Source organism: Onychomys torridus, chromosome 7 (assembly GCF_903995425.1).
Source record: "Onychomys torridus chromosome 7, mOncTor1.1, whole genome shotgun sequence".
NCBI lineage: Eukaryota > Metazoa > Chordata > Mammalia > Rodentia > Cricetidae > Onychomys > Onychomys torridus.
In genome coordinates this window covers 88851122-88868562 of record NC_050449.1, presented here as the reverse complement: position 1 = coordinate 88868562, position 17441 = coordinate 88851122, and the positions used below count along the sequence as shown (strand labels likewise).

General features: G+C 39.5%; 1 protein-coding gene across 7 annotated transcripts in view; it reads right to left on the bottom strand.

Moving 5' to 3' along the window:
- The window catches only part of Tfdp2 (transcription factor Dp-2), a 118339-nt gene that overhangs the window by 50920 nt on the left and 49978 nt on the right, over positions 1 to 17441 (bottom strand). Inside the window, exon 1 of one of the 7 annotated variants that reach the window (XM_036192396.1) lies at positions 8729 to 8750. The exons of the other annotated variants lie outside the window; for them this stretch is intronic. The gene's annotated coding sequence lies outside the window, so the exon portion shown is untranslated. Of the gene's footprint in view, positions 1 to 8728; positions 8751 to 17441 lie in introns of those variants that run through there. 7 annotated transcript variants of the gene reach the window in all.

Sequence of the window (17441 nt, the reverse complement as noted above, 5' to 3'; positions counted from 1 at the left end):
ATTAAGAACCTCAAGGTATACCTCCAGCCTTCTCCTTTAATATTTTAAAGACATTCACCCTCAAAACACGTCTCACCTATGATTCTGCTCTAGCTATTTTTTTCCACTCGATTCTCTTTTTTTCCATTCAATTCTTTATATTAGGTTAAAACATGATTTTGTTCTTTTTCTATTATCTTATTCAGTTTTAGAAACCTTTAATTCATAATTTTCTCATGTCTCTTCCACCCAACCCAATTAACACTTATTTTTGGTATAACATAATTTTTGACAAATAATTACTAAGTTTATTTTTCATCCAATTCTTTATAGTGGTCCCTCCCAAACGTGTCTGTTTACACTATGCACCAGAAGAAGAGGTAGAGTAAAGCTCTCATTTAAAATGCATTTCAGAAAATCAAAACCCAAAACAAACAGCCAGGCAGTGGTGGCGCACACCTGTAATCCCAGCACTCAGGAGGCAGAGGCAGGTGGATCTCTGTGAGTTCAGGGCAGCCTGGGCTACCAAGTGAGTTCCAAGACAGCCAGGGCTGTTACATAAAGAAAACTCTGTCTTGAAAAACCAAACCAAACAACAATAGCAAAGCATATTTCAGGGATCCACTGGACATCTAACGAATCAGAAACTAAGTAGAAATTCATGTTTTTAAAATCGCTTCAACTGATTCTTGTAACTGGGCAAGATTGGGAAGGACTTCTTTATGCCTGCATCTCCTTCGCTGTTCCATTTCAAATTAAGAAAATAATAGCTTTTTTTTAAGTAAAGTACCTCTCCCACACTGCATTTACCTTTCTGAAGGTAGCTCATTTCTATCATCTCTGCACGTGTTTCTGAGTTCTTATGTTCAGCCGTTTTAACCACTGCGTGGGGTTCTATCGCTGTCCCCGACACACTCAGCAGACAGCATAAGAGAATGAGCAAAAAGAAGCATATTTTATCTCAGACGTGCAGCCACTGAGTGGCTGTAGTAGATGGAGGTGGCGGGGTGTGACCACAAGGATCAGAATTTATACTGAAATACTAAATAGTACTTAATTGGAAATAATTCTCATGAAGCTTATGAATTCCTCTCAGAAGGCATTCACACTTCTCATTTACACTCAAGTAAGACATTTTCCTACTATTTATAAAAATTAACAATGATTACAAATAGATCTTCAATTAAAAAGTCAGGCTCTGAGGATTTTATAACTTTAGGACATAAGCTCAAACAGCACACAAGGCAGTTCTTTTCCTTAGAAAATAAAAAAGGGGATCACTATGTTCCGTAACATCACACTAAGCAGATCACTCAAACTGCTGTAAGTTACTCATGTTCTCATTGGACAAGAAGATCCACTCCAGGAATACTATAATAATGAAGCTTCCTACATTAACACTTTTTTGGGGGGAGGTAGTTTCCAGATAGGATTTCTCTGTGTAGCCCTGGCTGCCCTGGAACTCACTCTGTAGACCAGGCTGGCCTCTAAACTCCCAGAGATCTGCCTGCTTCTACCTCTGCCTCCTGAGTGCTGAGATTAAAGGCGTGTACCACAATAACCCGGCACCACTGTCCACACATTTATTTCTGTGTTTACAGCTGTGGCACAAGGGCAGGACCACTGTCCACACATTTCTGTGTTTACGGTTATGGCACAAGGGCAGGACCACTGTCCACATATTTATTTCTGTGTTTACAGCTATGGCACAAGGGCAGGACCACTGTCTACACATTTATTTCTGTGTTTATGGTTATGGCACAAGGGCAGGACCACTGTCTACACATTTATTTCTGTGTTTACGGTTATGGCACAAGCATGGAGGACAGGGCCACTTGCAGCTGTTTGCTTCCACCACACGGGATCTGGAGAGCAAATTTTAGGTCATCAGCCTTGGTGGTAAATATCTTTACACTCTGAGCCTTTCTGTCAGTCCCGTATCTTTAGAAGACAACAAAAAGCAAGAAATCTTATGGTTACATATCAACATCAACAAAAACTTACTGTGCACTAAACACTTACCCACACCTAGGCCTGAAACCCTAGCTACTAGAGAAGGTGAGTCTAGAGGGCTGAAAATTCCAGGCCTGCCTGAACACTCAGTGAGACCCTTCCTCAAAGAGTAAGCCAAGCCAGGAAGATAGCTCTGAGAAGTGCTGCTGCCAAGCCCACCAACCTGCTTTTGATCCCTGGAATCAAATTTTTCTCTAACTTCCACACATGTGCAATAATGTGCTGATTGATGTAGATACAGAAACATACAGGACAAATAAATGCTTAAAAAATACTTTTATGTTTGTTTTGTTTGAGACAGGGTTTCTCTATTATGTAGTCCTTGAACCAGGCTAGCCTTGAACTCAGCAGAGATCCACATGCTTCTGCCTACGAAGTGCTGGGATTAAAAGTGTGTACCACCACATCCAGCTCAAAAAAAATCTTTACTTTTCCTTTAAGTGAAAAAGAAGGCTGGAGATGCATCTCAATGTCTGGAGTGCCTGACTAGATACACAAGGCCCTAGATTCAATTTAAAATACTAAGGGGCGAGGGAAGAACCCACATTATCTATTAAAAGACATTCTGGGGTATCACATTCCCATAATCCAACTGTAACTCCGCAACATAGAAGGCCGAGGAAGAAGCATGAGTCTGAGAGCAGCCCTGAGGACATAGCAGGTTCCAGGCCAAAGTCAGCTGCATACTTTCATTACAAGTTCTATCTCTGCGGGCAGAGAGACATTTCAGCAGTTAAGAGCACTGGCTGCTATTCCAAAGGTTGTGAGTTCAATTCCCTGCACTCACAGGGAGGCTCACAACAATCTATAAGGGATCCAATGCCTTCTTCTGGTGTACAGAAAAAGCACCCATATACATAAAATCTTTTAGATAGTTCTAACTCCTTCATCCTTCCATGAGGATTTATACACAATTAACGGTTGGTAACAGAAGAAATATTTTTTTCAGTGCTAACAGCCACTTTGTAGGGTACACATGTACATGAAAGCAAACTCTCACATATGCTTCTATGGACAATCCTAATGAAACTCACTGGGTCACACACACAAATCAGAGAGGGGAAGGAGTAGAAGGCAGGCTAGCTGGGAAGAGGAAGGGGATCAGAAGTAGCAGTAGGGAAACAAAGGCAAGTAAGGGGAGAGTGACTATGATCAAGATATGTGCATGTATAAAAGCATTATACCGAAACCCATCATGTATAATTAGTAGATACTAATAAAACTCTAAGAAAAAAGTCCTTGTCTTCCTGTCACGCAAAAAGTATTTCAAGTCAGTGGCTTTTGTAGCATAAATCTGCCACATTTTTACCACAAATGAGTAGCTTACCAAAACCAAAGTTCTGTGCTATTTATTTCCAGAGAGCTGTCACCTAAAAACGTACTTGAAAATCTGTTGCCTGAAACATGGTAGAAAACACTGTTACTACACAATAAAGTCCTGGATCCTCACCAGCACGGCAGCACATACCTGTAATCCTAGCACTTGTGAAGCTGAGGCAGGAGGATTATAGGGAGTTTAAGGCCAGCATATTTAACAAGAATGTACACACACACACACACACACAGTTCCATAGATGCATTAAAATGTTACTCGAAGTATAGTATTCATGTATTTCTAAACAATGTAAAAGGTTTCTTTCCATAAAAAAATATATATGCAGTAAGCAAATTTTCCATCTTACATATAAAGCAGTGAGAATAACTACATCAATTACTTTCTGGGTGTACTGACTTAAGGAAAAATAATAAGTAAGACTGACTTCCCTAAGACCTTAGTTTTAAGTTGAAGAGTTCACAATGAAGACAAACCCACAAGTACACCTTGTCCTAAAGCCTTCTATCATTCTATGCTTTGAATGATATACTAATTGTGGTAGAGCTTAGTGGAAATTAAGGTATGATGGCATATGTCTACAATCCCAGTACTCTGGTGGCCAATATAGGAGGACTGTGACAAGTCAGAAGCCAGCCTGTACTACATTTATATTAGGCCAGACAAGGCTATTTATTGAGACCTTGCCTCAAAAAAGGAAAACCTCCCATTCATAAACTGAATGTGGTAGACTTCAATTGTAACCCCAGCACCTGGAAGGTGGAGACATGAGGATCAGGAGTTCAAGGCCCTCTTCAATTATGTAGTAAGTCTAAGGCCAATCTAGGCTACTAGATACAGAAATAAAGAGAGAATATGAATTAAGGAATACACGTGCATGTGTGTATATAAAAAAAATTATCTCGGGCTACATACTGAGTTCAAAGTTGCCTAGGGTACAGAGGAAGACCATGTCTCAATAAACAAACTGCTGTATGGTGCTTGTTAGTATGCACGAAGTCCAGGGTTCCATATCCAGAACCACATAAAACAGTGGTGGTACATGCCTGGAATCCCAACACAAAGGAGGAAACAGTTCTATCAGATGTTTAAGGTTGTTCTTAGTTATATAGTTTAAAGGCAGCCTCGATTACAAAAGAGCCTGTCTTACAAGTAAATAAAAAAGTATAATTCTGTAGTGTACTAAAAATGTGTTATTATATAGGGTGAAAATAAATGTGTGCCAGTGAGATGGTTCAGCATGTAAAAACATTTGCCACAGAAGTCTGACAAGTTGAGTTCAATCCCAGAAATCCACATAAAGGTAGAAGGAAAGAAACGACTCCACAAGGTTCTCTGAATACCATATACATGGTGGCATGTATATAGACATCCATGTATCACATGCATATACATTATATGTTGAACATATAATGACTGCCTAATTGACTTCTACAGCAACACCAGGTGGTTGATCCTCTTAAGAAAATTCAGCTGATGTGCTTCCATTTCTTAGTTTAGAGGTCTTAATTTGAAGGGTCATAATCGCAACAACTTCTGTACTGCCACTGCTGCTTCCTTCATTGTGTAATATGGTGTCCTGTCTACATGTGCAATATGAACGACACTGATGCCTGACACCTGCAGGCTACAATGCTATTACAATTATACACTCTGCACAGGGCCAACCACGTCTTTAAAGGTTGTCTACTCCATTGAAATTTACATTCCTTGGTCAATATTGTTGTTGTTACTCCTTTAAAGTGTATGTAGATCAACTTTAGAATCTTAATTTTAATTAAAGCAATGAGCTGATAAACTTCAAAACTCTCTAAACTCGGTCATCCTTATCTGAAGAAAACCTTCAAGGGAGCCTACAGATACTAGCCAAAAATGAGAACATTTTAATATTTTCCTTTAACGTTGGAATCATTTCCAGTCTTTTTAGACCAACTAAATATTTAGGGGTTGGGATTTAGCTCAGTGGTAGAGTGCTTGCCCAGCAACCGCAGGCCCTGGGTTCAATTCTCAGCTCGACACACACACAAAAATATTTAGAAACTACGTAATATTTGACCAATGCACAAAATTCAAAATGTAGCTGAAGAATTTTTTTGGCTATTAAATATTAGTACTAACTTTACACAGTAAGATATGGAAAATAGTAAGTGTATAACCAAAGATCTGGTGCTGGAGAGGTCCTTCAGAGGTTAAGAGTACTAGCTGCTCTTTCAGAGTTTCAGGGGATCTGATGCCCTCTTCTGGTTTGCATGGGTACCAGGAACACAAGTGGTGAGCAGAAATGCCTGCAGGTAAAACACCTACACATATACAATTCTTAAAAACATTTGGTGCTTAGCACCAGTTTTCAAAGACTAAGTTTGCCTTAATTCCAGCACTCTGGAAGCAGAGGCAGGCAGATCTCTATTTGTCAAGGCCAATTTGGACTACAGAGTGAGTTCCAGGACAGCCAGGGCTATGGAGAGAGACCCTGTCTCAACAACAACAACAAAACAAAACAAAACAAACAAAAAACAACCAAGCCAAACAAACAAAAGGTTAACTTTCAGAAAAGCATAAGGGGCCCAAGATATGCATAGCTCAGTGGGTAAAGTGTTCCTCAAGCCTGAGGACCTGAGTTCAACCTCAGGATCCAGGATCCTGTTTTAAGGTGGGGAAAGAGAACTGACTCCATACTTGTGCTATGGCACTCACGGCCCAAATAATAATAATAATAATAATAATAATAATAATAATAATAATAATAATAACAACAACAACAACAATTTTTAAGGAAAAGCATAAAGGCCAAGGATACAGCTAAATGGTAGCATGCTTGCCTAGGTTCAATCACCCATACTATCACAACCAAAAGACCCCCATAAAGATAGATGGGAATGGTGGCCTACTTCTATCATCTTAGAGCTCTGGGGACGGAAGCAGAAGAACCGAAAGGCCCAGCATGGCAGTTTACAATTTAAAACCAGCACATGGAGGATGGAGGGAGGTGGATCTCTCTGAGCTTCAAGCCTGTCAGAGCTACATAGTGAAACCATGTGTCCTGCCCACCCCCGAAAAGTCCTAACAGTCTGAACTGTTACTAAACCTATAGTCTCTCCCACCCCACAAATAGCTGGAACATGTATAAGTACAAATTATACAAGAGCACAGGACTCCTGTGACTTATAAAGGGAAAGGTTTTTATTTTACTCATAATGAATCTGATAAATACGAAACTTCTAAAAAATACATGACTGCTTTCATTATGTGCATATTACCTTCTTTCCTGCTCTTTCCAGCAATAAACATCACCCTTTTTCCATGAGCAACCAAAGTAGGCTTATGATTTTTCTTTTCATAGACAAACCACAACATATCACTTCAATTACACTCAAAACATTTCTCCCACATTTTTCACTCAGAAAGTCTTTGGAGTAAGTCTCATGCTTCTTATAGAAATGACCTATTACATGGACAACTGATGTTTCCTATTTCATTTTATGCCTTTGTACCGATTGTGCAATTACAAACTTTTGCAACTAAGCATTTCCTATATATATATTATTTGACTTTGGTTTTAAGTGTTATATCTAATATAATGACCAATTTCCTGTAACTTAAATGCACTAAATTAACTTTCTCTATTTTCATTACACAACTTTTGAGGTTTCTTTAAAACAGCCTCTTTAACAAAAACTTATACTCATTTTTGTTATGCTGATTCTCAAATCCTGAATATAAAGGATGAATTTTAAATAAATTATAAATGATAAACGGTTGTTCTATTTATTCATCGGTCGGATTTATGACCCCCTCTCTCCTCATTCCAGCTACTGTTGAATTTTGAATGAAACAACTTCAATTGTAACAGAAGAAACATCTGTTGCTTTTTTTTTCTTCATCAGGGCTTTCCTAACTGAAAGAAAGGCGCTCTGCCCCTCTCCAACTCCCCCTCCCTACCCATACTAAGTTCCTTAAACTTTTGTCCTTAAATTTGTTTGAAGTATATTACTTAAAACATTGCCATACCCATTAAAATATTATAGCTCACAAAAAATTTATTTTCTTATTAAAGTAAAAAGAATGATATTAAAAAACAACAGCAAGATTGTGCTTCGCTGACTATAAATTGTAGCCACAATGCAGACTTCAAGAGTATACTTGAAATAATCAACTCCATCAAGCTGTTACACATTCCTGACTCACTAAGAATTGTTTAGGGATAAGATTTTCTTCACAGTGTCCAGATTCTGTATAGCATCTTGCATGGTATATTTTCTTTGCCAATCCAAAGCTAACATAATGGCAGTCACTACCCTAAGAGGCAGACACCAAATGGTGCCACCCACTCTCACACTGTGCCTCATAATAAACCATCAAGCAGTGGAATGCACCGGCTCCTTTATGAGCAAACAATGCTGGAGCTTCATTAGAATACAGCTGACATTTTCAAAGCACAAATACTTTTAAGAAAATTGTACTGGGGTAAAAAGGGAACAAAACAACCACAAAGGCTGATTTTTTTTCTTTCCTGTGAAGGTTGATTTCTAGAGATTCTGAGGAAGCATACTTTGTTGCTGACAATTTAAAAGTTTTCATAAACAGAAAACATATTTAATAAGGGCAAATCTTATTTTATTTACTGGAAAAAATGAAAATAAAAACTACTACTAGAATTGCTTCCATGAGGAATAACCATGAGGTATCTCTTAAATGACTGATATCTTCAACTGCTTCTTTAACTTTTAAATGAAACAAAATGAATTCCAGAATTATTTCTACATTTGAATTAATTTATATAAATAGCTAAGGATAAACTAGGCTAACTCTACCCCTCCCCCATCCCCTATCCCCATGCTCTGTAGTTTTTCTAGCTGTAACCAGCAAGGAGTCTTGAAATCAGCGTGTTCCTGGCTACTTTCCTATTTAGCGTGGCAGCTGCCTAACAAATACAAACACGGTAAAAACTCACCAGGCTGTGAGAAAACAAACTGGTCTCTCTTACCTGGTCTAAGGAAGCATGCCTCTCACTGCAGTACCAACAACACTCTACAGTCTTTGTTACCATTCAGTGGAAACTTGAGACTGTGTCAGACGTAAGCAATCGAGCTCAGACAAGCTCAATTTAAAATACTTCTCAATAAAACTAAAAAGATGCTCAAGAAAACCGGTCAAGTGGCTTGAACAGACGTGTGCAACTGACCAAGTAACAAAGACACGTCCAAAGAAACTCAAAACACAGGTACTGAAAAAGCAGCTTGTCTGCATGGAACTTGGTTTTCTTGCTAAATTATAAAGGCTTTTAAAAAATTTAAAAAAAAAAAATGCTTAAAGGTAGAAGGTGATAAAATGCCTAAGCCCAAGCTATCGTTTCTCTAAATATCATTTGAATCTTAAGTAGTTTAAGAAATAAAATTAACTTACTCACAAGACCTGCATAATTCGAATTATACATGTCCGACTATCTGCTGGCTCCGGGCAATCAGTCACAAAGCAGAAGACCTTAACGCATTTTGAAAGCAGAGCAAATGCACCATGAATTACGGAGAGAAAAAGGAGGAGAAACTTGAAAAACTGCTCGGAGCTTTCTGAGCCCTTAGAAACTGTCCAGCCCTTGTGGGAGGGAAAAACGTCCTCGTCCTGCCCCCTGAGATAGGCCATGCTTCAACGCCAAAGTGAATGACAGGCCCGTTTCTGATATCAACAAAGAGCAGCTTAGTTGTGCTCTATTTTTCTCCCACTTTCCCACACAGCTAGAAGTCTTAAACTTTTTGGGTTAGTCCTTTTGTATCTAGGGTTAAGTACCTTTCTCCATTTTCTCAAGAGATCACCCAATTACGTTGTCCTAGATTTTAAATGATTAATTAAAATTATATACCTAATCATCTTACTCCATTTTCCTACACAGGAAATTTAACAAAGATGACCTTTCAAGTTCATGTCCAAGTCTACTCTTTACAATATTAGATAACTATCAGATCAGCTGTCAATATTGATATGCTTTTGCTGCAATACCATTACAAATAAGGCAATGGAAATAAAATTTCCAACTGGCTACATGTAAAAAAAAAATTATTAAAGCATGTATCTTTAAGTAAGTTTCAAACAAGTACTTCTACCCACAAGTACTTACTGAATACTGATCATAAGCCAGGAACTACTTTGGGGCTGGGGATACAGTAGTACTGAAAACAACAGGCAAAGCCAAACAAATGTCCCTGTCTCCAGGGGCCTTAGTTTTCCATCTCTCCGCTCCCTGTGAGTACCATTACCCACAATGACTGAGGTGCCTTTCCTTCTCTATCACTCACCACCTACACAGGAAAAATTCCCCTTTGAAACAAGGGTTCTTGTTTGTTTGCTTGCTACACAGAGCTAGATAGTGATTACAGTTCAAATATAATTTACCTTGTCTATTTTGTTTGGGACAGGCTCCTACTTTGTAGTCCAGGCTGGCCTAGAACATGTGGAAATTCTACCACAGTCTAAGTGTTGGGATGATAGGAATGAGCCACCAAATATATTTTTTAAATGTGTTTCCCAACAATAGCTCCAGGAAAGCAAGAATTTTGTGCTTTGCTTTTAATATTGTATTAGCATCTTAAATAGTACCTGTCTGATATTACAATCAATATTGACTGAAAGAGACCAGATGGTTTTCTTATTCAAACTTTTCTTTTGCTAACACATATTACACTAATATGCACCAACAATGATATAATATGGGGTATGAATTAAGTTGGTTTGTAAACATGTTAAAATTGAAAATACAACTTAAAGGACCCCAAATCCTTTCATATTCTAATGCCTTAAAGTATCAATGGTGAGTCTATTGTATTTGCGCAATCTATTAAAATTCAATGAACTGGGACTGGAAGGATGGCTCAGTGATAGGAGCACTTGCTGCACTTCTAAAAGGATCCAAGTTTGGTTTCCAAGTTTAGTTTCCAGCATCCATGCTGGGCTGCTCACAACTGCATTAACTCCAAATCGAGAAGACCTGACACCTTCCTTCTGATCTCCATGGTAACACACACACACACACACACACACACACACACACACACACAATTTAAAATTCAATTAACTAAGTTTATATGGCGAGTCAGATTCCAAAAGAAATTGTGAATAAAAGAAGAAAGTTGAAAATTACACAGAATCTAATCAATTTTGTATATCAAAATCTTTGGGCTGGAGAGAGATCAGCAGTTAAGAACTGGCTATTCTTTCAGAGGACCAGGTTCAACTCCCAGCACTGACATGGCAGCTCACAACCACCTGTAACTTCAGTTCCAGGTCATCTGGCCTCTGCAGACCCCAGCCATACAGATGGTGCACAGAAATACATGAAGGCAAAACATTCAAACACATTTAAAAAAATTAAATCCTGTCTAAATCACTGAAAATAGTTTTCAACTCCCCATATGTTGCATTATTCTTAATCATCTTAACAAAGGATCTTTATGACAGAAAAAGTAAGTACAAGTCTCTATAACCTGTCAGATCAGCTAGAGGGTTTACCCGTGACACTAGAGACTGGGACATTTGGGAAGTCGATGAGGTCATATCTATTTTACAGTTTCAAAGCAAAAGGAAATTAGATTTAAATCTACTCACCATACCACTCAGCTACAAATCATTCCTCTCATTACCCAAAGCTGGACATCATTTACAAGTTCAAATATAATTTACCTTGTATATATTTTTAATGACAACCCCAATATCAGCCCAAAGACAGGTCAAGTACAATAGCAAAGATCTCACTGTTCTTGCAGGGAGCGTATTTACTTCCTAATCAGCATTCATTCTTTGGTCAACAAGTACAAACTGAGTACCTGTTCCCTACCAGTCACTGAACTAGACAGCAAACTGACCTGTCATCTGTCTACTCCACATGCGCCCCTTCAACCCACTCCTGCCCCCTGACGTTTCCATCTTGCTGCTTAGTTTACTTCCCCATTGGTATTCTTCAGTCTACGGCACTCCCTTGTCTCTCTTAGCAGGCAGAATAATCATTACCCTCTACGATCCTTTACAGGAGTACGACACAGTATGGGAAAGTGCATACGACTGTCCACTGTCACAATAAAAAGCATCTTTGGAGGGCCAGCAAGATAGCTCAATAGGTAAAGGCACCTGCCATCAAACCTAATGACCTGTGCTGAATCCCAGGATCCCAAGATAGAAGGAGAAAACTGACTCCCGCAAGTTGTCCCCCAGCTTCCATATACACACCTATACACACCCATACATACCCACACCCACATAAATTGATTTTTAATAATTTCAAAGCATCCTCTTGAACAATTTCTTCTTAATCTTTACATACAAACTCTATTCAGGCGTTACAGAGATGGTTAGGCAGTTAAGATCACAGACTGCTCTTCCAGAGGACCCAGGTTTGATTTCCAGCATCCACATGGTAGCTCACAATCATTTCTAACTTTAGTTCCATGGAATCTGATGTCCTCTTCTGGACACTGTGGGTACTGCACACATGTGGTACACAGATACATGCAGTCAATATCCACACACAAAGCAAATTTTAAAAATCTATTAATCACAACTATTGGCTAGAAATCACCAGATGGGGCTAAGTATCTCTCCTCTAGGTTTGTATACTGATTTTTTTAAACTGGAATTTGCTATGTTTACTAGCAAATTGACCAAATACATGTAATGACAGACATGAATATATAAATAGAAATGATACCAGCAGTACAATGATAGCTAGTGGGCCACATAAACAAATGGCCATTAGTAAGTTTGAACTTGTGCTTTCTTACATATTAAATAAAATTTCTAATACTGGTTAACAGTATTAGACCTAAGCAAAAGATCCCTAAAACCACCTGAATGAATAAATATTGATTTCTTAAAATGTCACATAGTAAACAAGTTTACCTTTGTCGTACCATGTCTTACTTTTAGCATAGACATTCTCCAAGGTTCTACCCTTGATGTTTGCTGAAGTCTAGATCTACCCTCTCTCTCAAAGAACTTAAAAGATATTAAAAGCTTTGGTGCTAGCTGGGCGTTAGGGTGGCACATGCCTTTAATCCCCACACTTGGAAGGCAGAGGTAGGTGATCTCTGTTGAGGCCAGCCTGATTTACACAGTGAGTTGCAAGTCATAATATAGTGATATTTTATTTGTATTGAAATGTGATTTTATTTGTATGTCAATAAAGTTGCCTTGAGGTCAGAGCAAGCCAGAGCAGAAGCCGAGCAGTAGTGGGGCACGCCTTTAATCCCAGCACTTGGGAGGCAGAGCTAGGCGGATCTCTGTGTGTTCAAGGACACAGCCAGCATGGCAGACACACGCCTTTAATCTCAATATCAACCATAGCCAACCTGGAGGTCTGTACAAACAGGCAATAACAAGGAGGTCATGTGGCTGGGTTTACAACCAATGAGAAAACAGAACAGAAAGTCTTTAAATAGACAGGACGCACAGAAGTAGGTCTCTTGCGGAGAGGAGGAACTGCAGAAGCAGTGAAGGGTAAGGTTTTCCGCTTTTGCTCTGACCTCGTGGTTTTTAACTCTGCAATCGATTCTGTGTTTCTTATTTAACAAGCCGGATACATCTACAATATCCGAGGCTACACAAATAGAACCTGTAAAATGATGATGATGATGATGATGATGTTTCAGCCAATAATCCTGTTGGGAGGTAGCAGAAACTTTTAAATATAGGGTCTAACAAGACCTGCCTTTAAAATAGGTTTTGGTGGGGGGGGAGCTGGAGAGATGGTGTAGAAGTTAAGAGCAATGGCTGTTCCTCCGGAGGTCCTGAGTTCAATTCCCAGCAACCACATGGTGGCTCACAACCATCTGTAATGAGATCTGGTGCCCTCTTCTGGCCTGCAGGCACACATACAGACAGAACACTGTATACATAATAAATGAATAAATGTTTAAAATTCATTTTCTCAGAGGCTGAAGAGATGGTTCAGTGGTTAGAATGCTGATTACTCTTACAGAGGACTTGGGTTTGTTTCCCAGCACCCACCTGGCAACACAAAAGTATCTGTAACTTCAGCTCCACGAGATGTAATACCACTTCTGACTCTGTGGGCCCTTGTACTCACAGTATACATAAACTTCCCTTTCTTGTGTCAGTGTTTGAAATGTGGCTAACAACACAGTAATGGAGAATGTAGATATATAGAACATTTCCCTTACTGCAGAAAATTCTATAAAACACTATTAAACAGTAACATTAAACTTTAAAGTTAGTTGTCCAAATTTTCCTTAATCTGGTCCAAATTTACCCTTCTATTCTACTATTTTATTTACAGAAACAATAACAAAAAATTATTGACCCCAGCTGCGTGGTGGTGGTGCACACCTTTAATCCCAACACTCAGGAAACAGAGGCCAGCCTGTTCTACAGAGTGAGGTCTAGGACAGGCTCCAAAGCTACACACAGAAACCCTATCTCAGGAAAAAAAAAATATTGACCCCAGCATTTGGGAGGCAGAGGCAGGCAAATCTCTTTAAGTTAGGGCTAGATTGGTTTACATAATGCATTCCAGGACAGCCAGAGCTACATAGAGAAATTCTATCTCAAAAACCAACAATCTGTATGTTGAAAAAACTTCTTAAATTTCCCTAGGTTTTAGTCCATTTTCATGACTATAATTAAATACATGAAGCAAACTAATTTTATAAAGGGTTTAAAGAGGTTCAAGAACTGGCATATCAGGCCGTGGTGGGGACTTTCACAAAGATTCATGGTGAGGCAGGAACGTGAAAAGGATGTAAGACAGACAGTGAGCTCTGCGGTCCAGAGTCCACTTAGAAACCTCTCAGCAGCCGACAGGAAAGAACCCCAACACGTGGGCTGGGAAGACAGCTTAGGGAGTAAAGGCTTGCTGTACAGGCACGAGGACTTGAGTTTGGATCCCCAGCACTCACATCAATGCCAGGCATGGCAGCATACCTCTGCATCCTCAGCACTGGGGGTGGGAGTGGTGGGATCCAGGAGTTCTCTGGCCAGTCAGTTAGCTAAAACAGCAAGCTCTAGGTTCAGTGAGAAACTGTCTCAAAAAGTAAGCTGGGAAGCAATAGAGGAAGACATCTGGTGTGACCCTCTGAACTCCACGCATACACCTATAGGTAGGTATACCCACACACTCATGCACACACTCAGTTAAAATAATTAAAAAGAAAGAACTCCAGCACAATTAACATTTGCTATGAAGATGGCCTACAAAAAGACAATATTCAGTTTTTTTGTTTTTTGTTTTGTTTTTTTTTTTTTCAAGACAGGGTTTCTCTGTGTAGTTTTAGCACCTGTCCTGGATCTCGTCCTGTAGCCCAGGCTGGCCTTGAACTCACAGAAATCTTCCTGACTCTGCCTCCCAAGTGTTGGGATTAAAGGCGTTAGCCACCACCACCCGGAGACAATATTCCTTTTATATATGAATATTTTCAAATAAAAGTATTAAAATAATTATGAACTATATTTAAGACCTAAGCATATATGACCATACCCTTTTCCTAATCAAAAACCATAAATTTAAGGGGTTGGGGATTTAGCTCAGTGTAGAGTGCTTGCCTAGCAAGCGCAAGGCCCTGGGTTCGATCCTTAGCTCCACAAAAATAAACAAACAAAAAAAAAACCACATAAATTTCTGGTAAACACACAAACAAAATTATAAATTTTCATTTACAAGCATGTCGAACTATTTAACAATGCAATCTTCAAAGTTCATGTTCAAGAAACACATGGATTACAAAAGATAACAATAAACCCCTCATGTTAAACATGGTATGGTGGTGCATGCATGTAATCCTAGTATGGGGTGGGGGGAGTGTAGAAGCAGAAGAATCAGAAGGTCAAGGTCATCTTCAGCTACTCAATGAGTTCCAGGCCAGCCTGGCATACACTTGGAATCAAAAACAAAATAAGGGACTGGAGAAATGGCTGAGTGGTTAAGAGCACTGGCTGTTCTTCTAGAGGACCGGGTCAGTTCCCAACACCCACATGGCAGCTTACAACTGCCTGTAACTCTACCTCCAAGGGATCCAACACCCTCACAGAGACATGCATGCAGGCTAAATACCAGTGCACATAAAATATAAATAAAGTAAATAAACAAACAAGACAAAATAAAACAAATGAAAATCCCATCATCTTTTAAGTTCACCATTTGTGTTGAACCAGATTCACAGCAATCCTCAGCTGTATACAAGACACACCAGCTAATTTTCTGCATAATACTCTGACCTGAGGTTTTATTTTATCAGCTGTAACCCTATCCAATGCACCTTAGGAACAACCCTACTGACTCATCTAAGTTCCTCAGCAACACTTCGAAACTTTAGGCACCACCAAAATGGTATATATGGCTACTGTAAAGACATTTAGAGAAAATTCTCCCTTGAGAAGCCCATGCCCACAATTGCATGTCTTTTTTTTTTTTTTTAATTTTTATTTTATTTTTTATTTTTCAAGACAGGGTTTCTCTGTGTAGTTTTGGTGCCTGTTCTGGATCTCACTCTGTAGACCAGACTGGCCTCAAACTCATAGAAATCTGCCTGGCTCTGCCTCCCAAGTGTTGGGATTAAAGGCATGCGCCACCACCACCCCACCCAATGCTTATTTCTTAATGAACTCATGACACACACACACACACACACACACACACACACACACACACACACACACGTACACACACGTACACATGTGCAATGGCATGGATTTGGGGATCTAGAGGACAACCTCCAGAACTCAATTCTCTCCTTATACTATGGATTTCAGGGACTGAACTCTGTTATCAGGTCCCTGCAGTAAGTGTTTTTACACACTGAGACATCTCACAGGCCTCTAAAAGATGAACCTTTGAAGAACAAGCAAAATCCATTTGTCGTAACACTACAGCAAAAAGCTTTTTGAGATTTTATTACATAGGACTTTGCTATAGTTTAGATATGACTGTGTTCCCAAATCACTCATGTGCTGAAAGATGGTTCCTAGCATAGCATTGTGAAGAAGTAGCATATTTAAGGGATGGAAATTTTCAGAGATGATTTACAGGCTCGAATCTCATGAATACATCGATGCTGGTCTCAAAGAATAGTTAGGTCCTAATTTCTGTGTGCATGAACTGTTAGAAAAAGATGGTCCTTGACCCTTCCCACCTCCCTTTCTTCTATCTTGCTGTGTTCATATTTTCACTCTCCCTCTTTCTTCTTCCCTGTCGTGATATTACCATTCTACAATACAATGATTACAGATGGAAGGCCCTCACCAAAAGGCCAACGTGATTCTGTACTTGTAGCTCCAAAACTGTGACCTGAATACATCTCTTAAATTTGTTTTGTTTTGTTTTTCTGAGACAAGTTTTCTTCTCTGTGTAGCCCTAGCTGTCGTGGAACTCGCTCTGTAGACCAGGCTAGCCTCAAACTCATAGGCCTGCCTCCACCTCCCAAGTGCTGGGATTAGAGGTGTGTGCCACCACCGCCTGGCATACATCTCTTATTTTATTAAGTATTAAGGTATTTTGTTATAGCAACATGAAATGAACTAAGACAGACCTGAAAAAAATGCAAACTATTCCAACTGATTGTCTTTTCTTTCTTTTTTTTTTCTTTTGGCTTTTCAAGTCCCTTCACTGGACCGCTCCCAGTCTCCCATTTGCCAGGCATCATCAATTCAGGCTCCCGAGCTCAAAGCGAAGGAACCTGGCTCCACCCTTCCTCTGGAACTCCTGCATACACACTCACCCAGACCACAAGATTAAAGGGAATCCTACACAGTCTCCACCTCGGGTCCTATACCAGAGACAAGAGCAAAACCCTACTGATTTTCTTTCCTGCTCCTTCCTACTAGTAGTCTCTTTATTAAGGAAATACACTATATCCTATAGAGAACTGTGTCACCAAGGAGGAAGTACAGGTGATTAGAGAGTTCCGGATGCCATAGAGAAGACTTTGCAACATGGGGAGAAGCTGCAAGTAGCTAAACAGGAAGAGCCCCACTTCCTTAAATTTGCAAGTATGTCCCTGATAGTCTGTCTCCAGGCCTGACCTTTTTGTTTTGTTTGAGACATGGTCTTTGTAAACCAGGCTTGCCTTAAAGCCACAGAGTACTTGGGTTAAAGGTGCGAGCCACCAATGCCCTGCCCTGA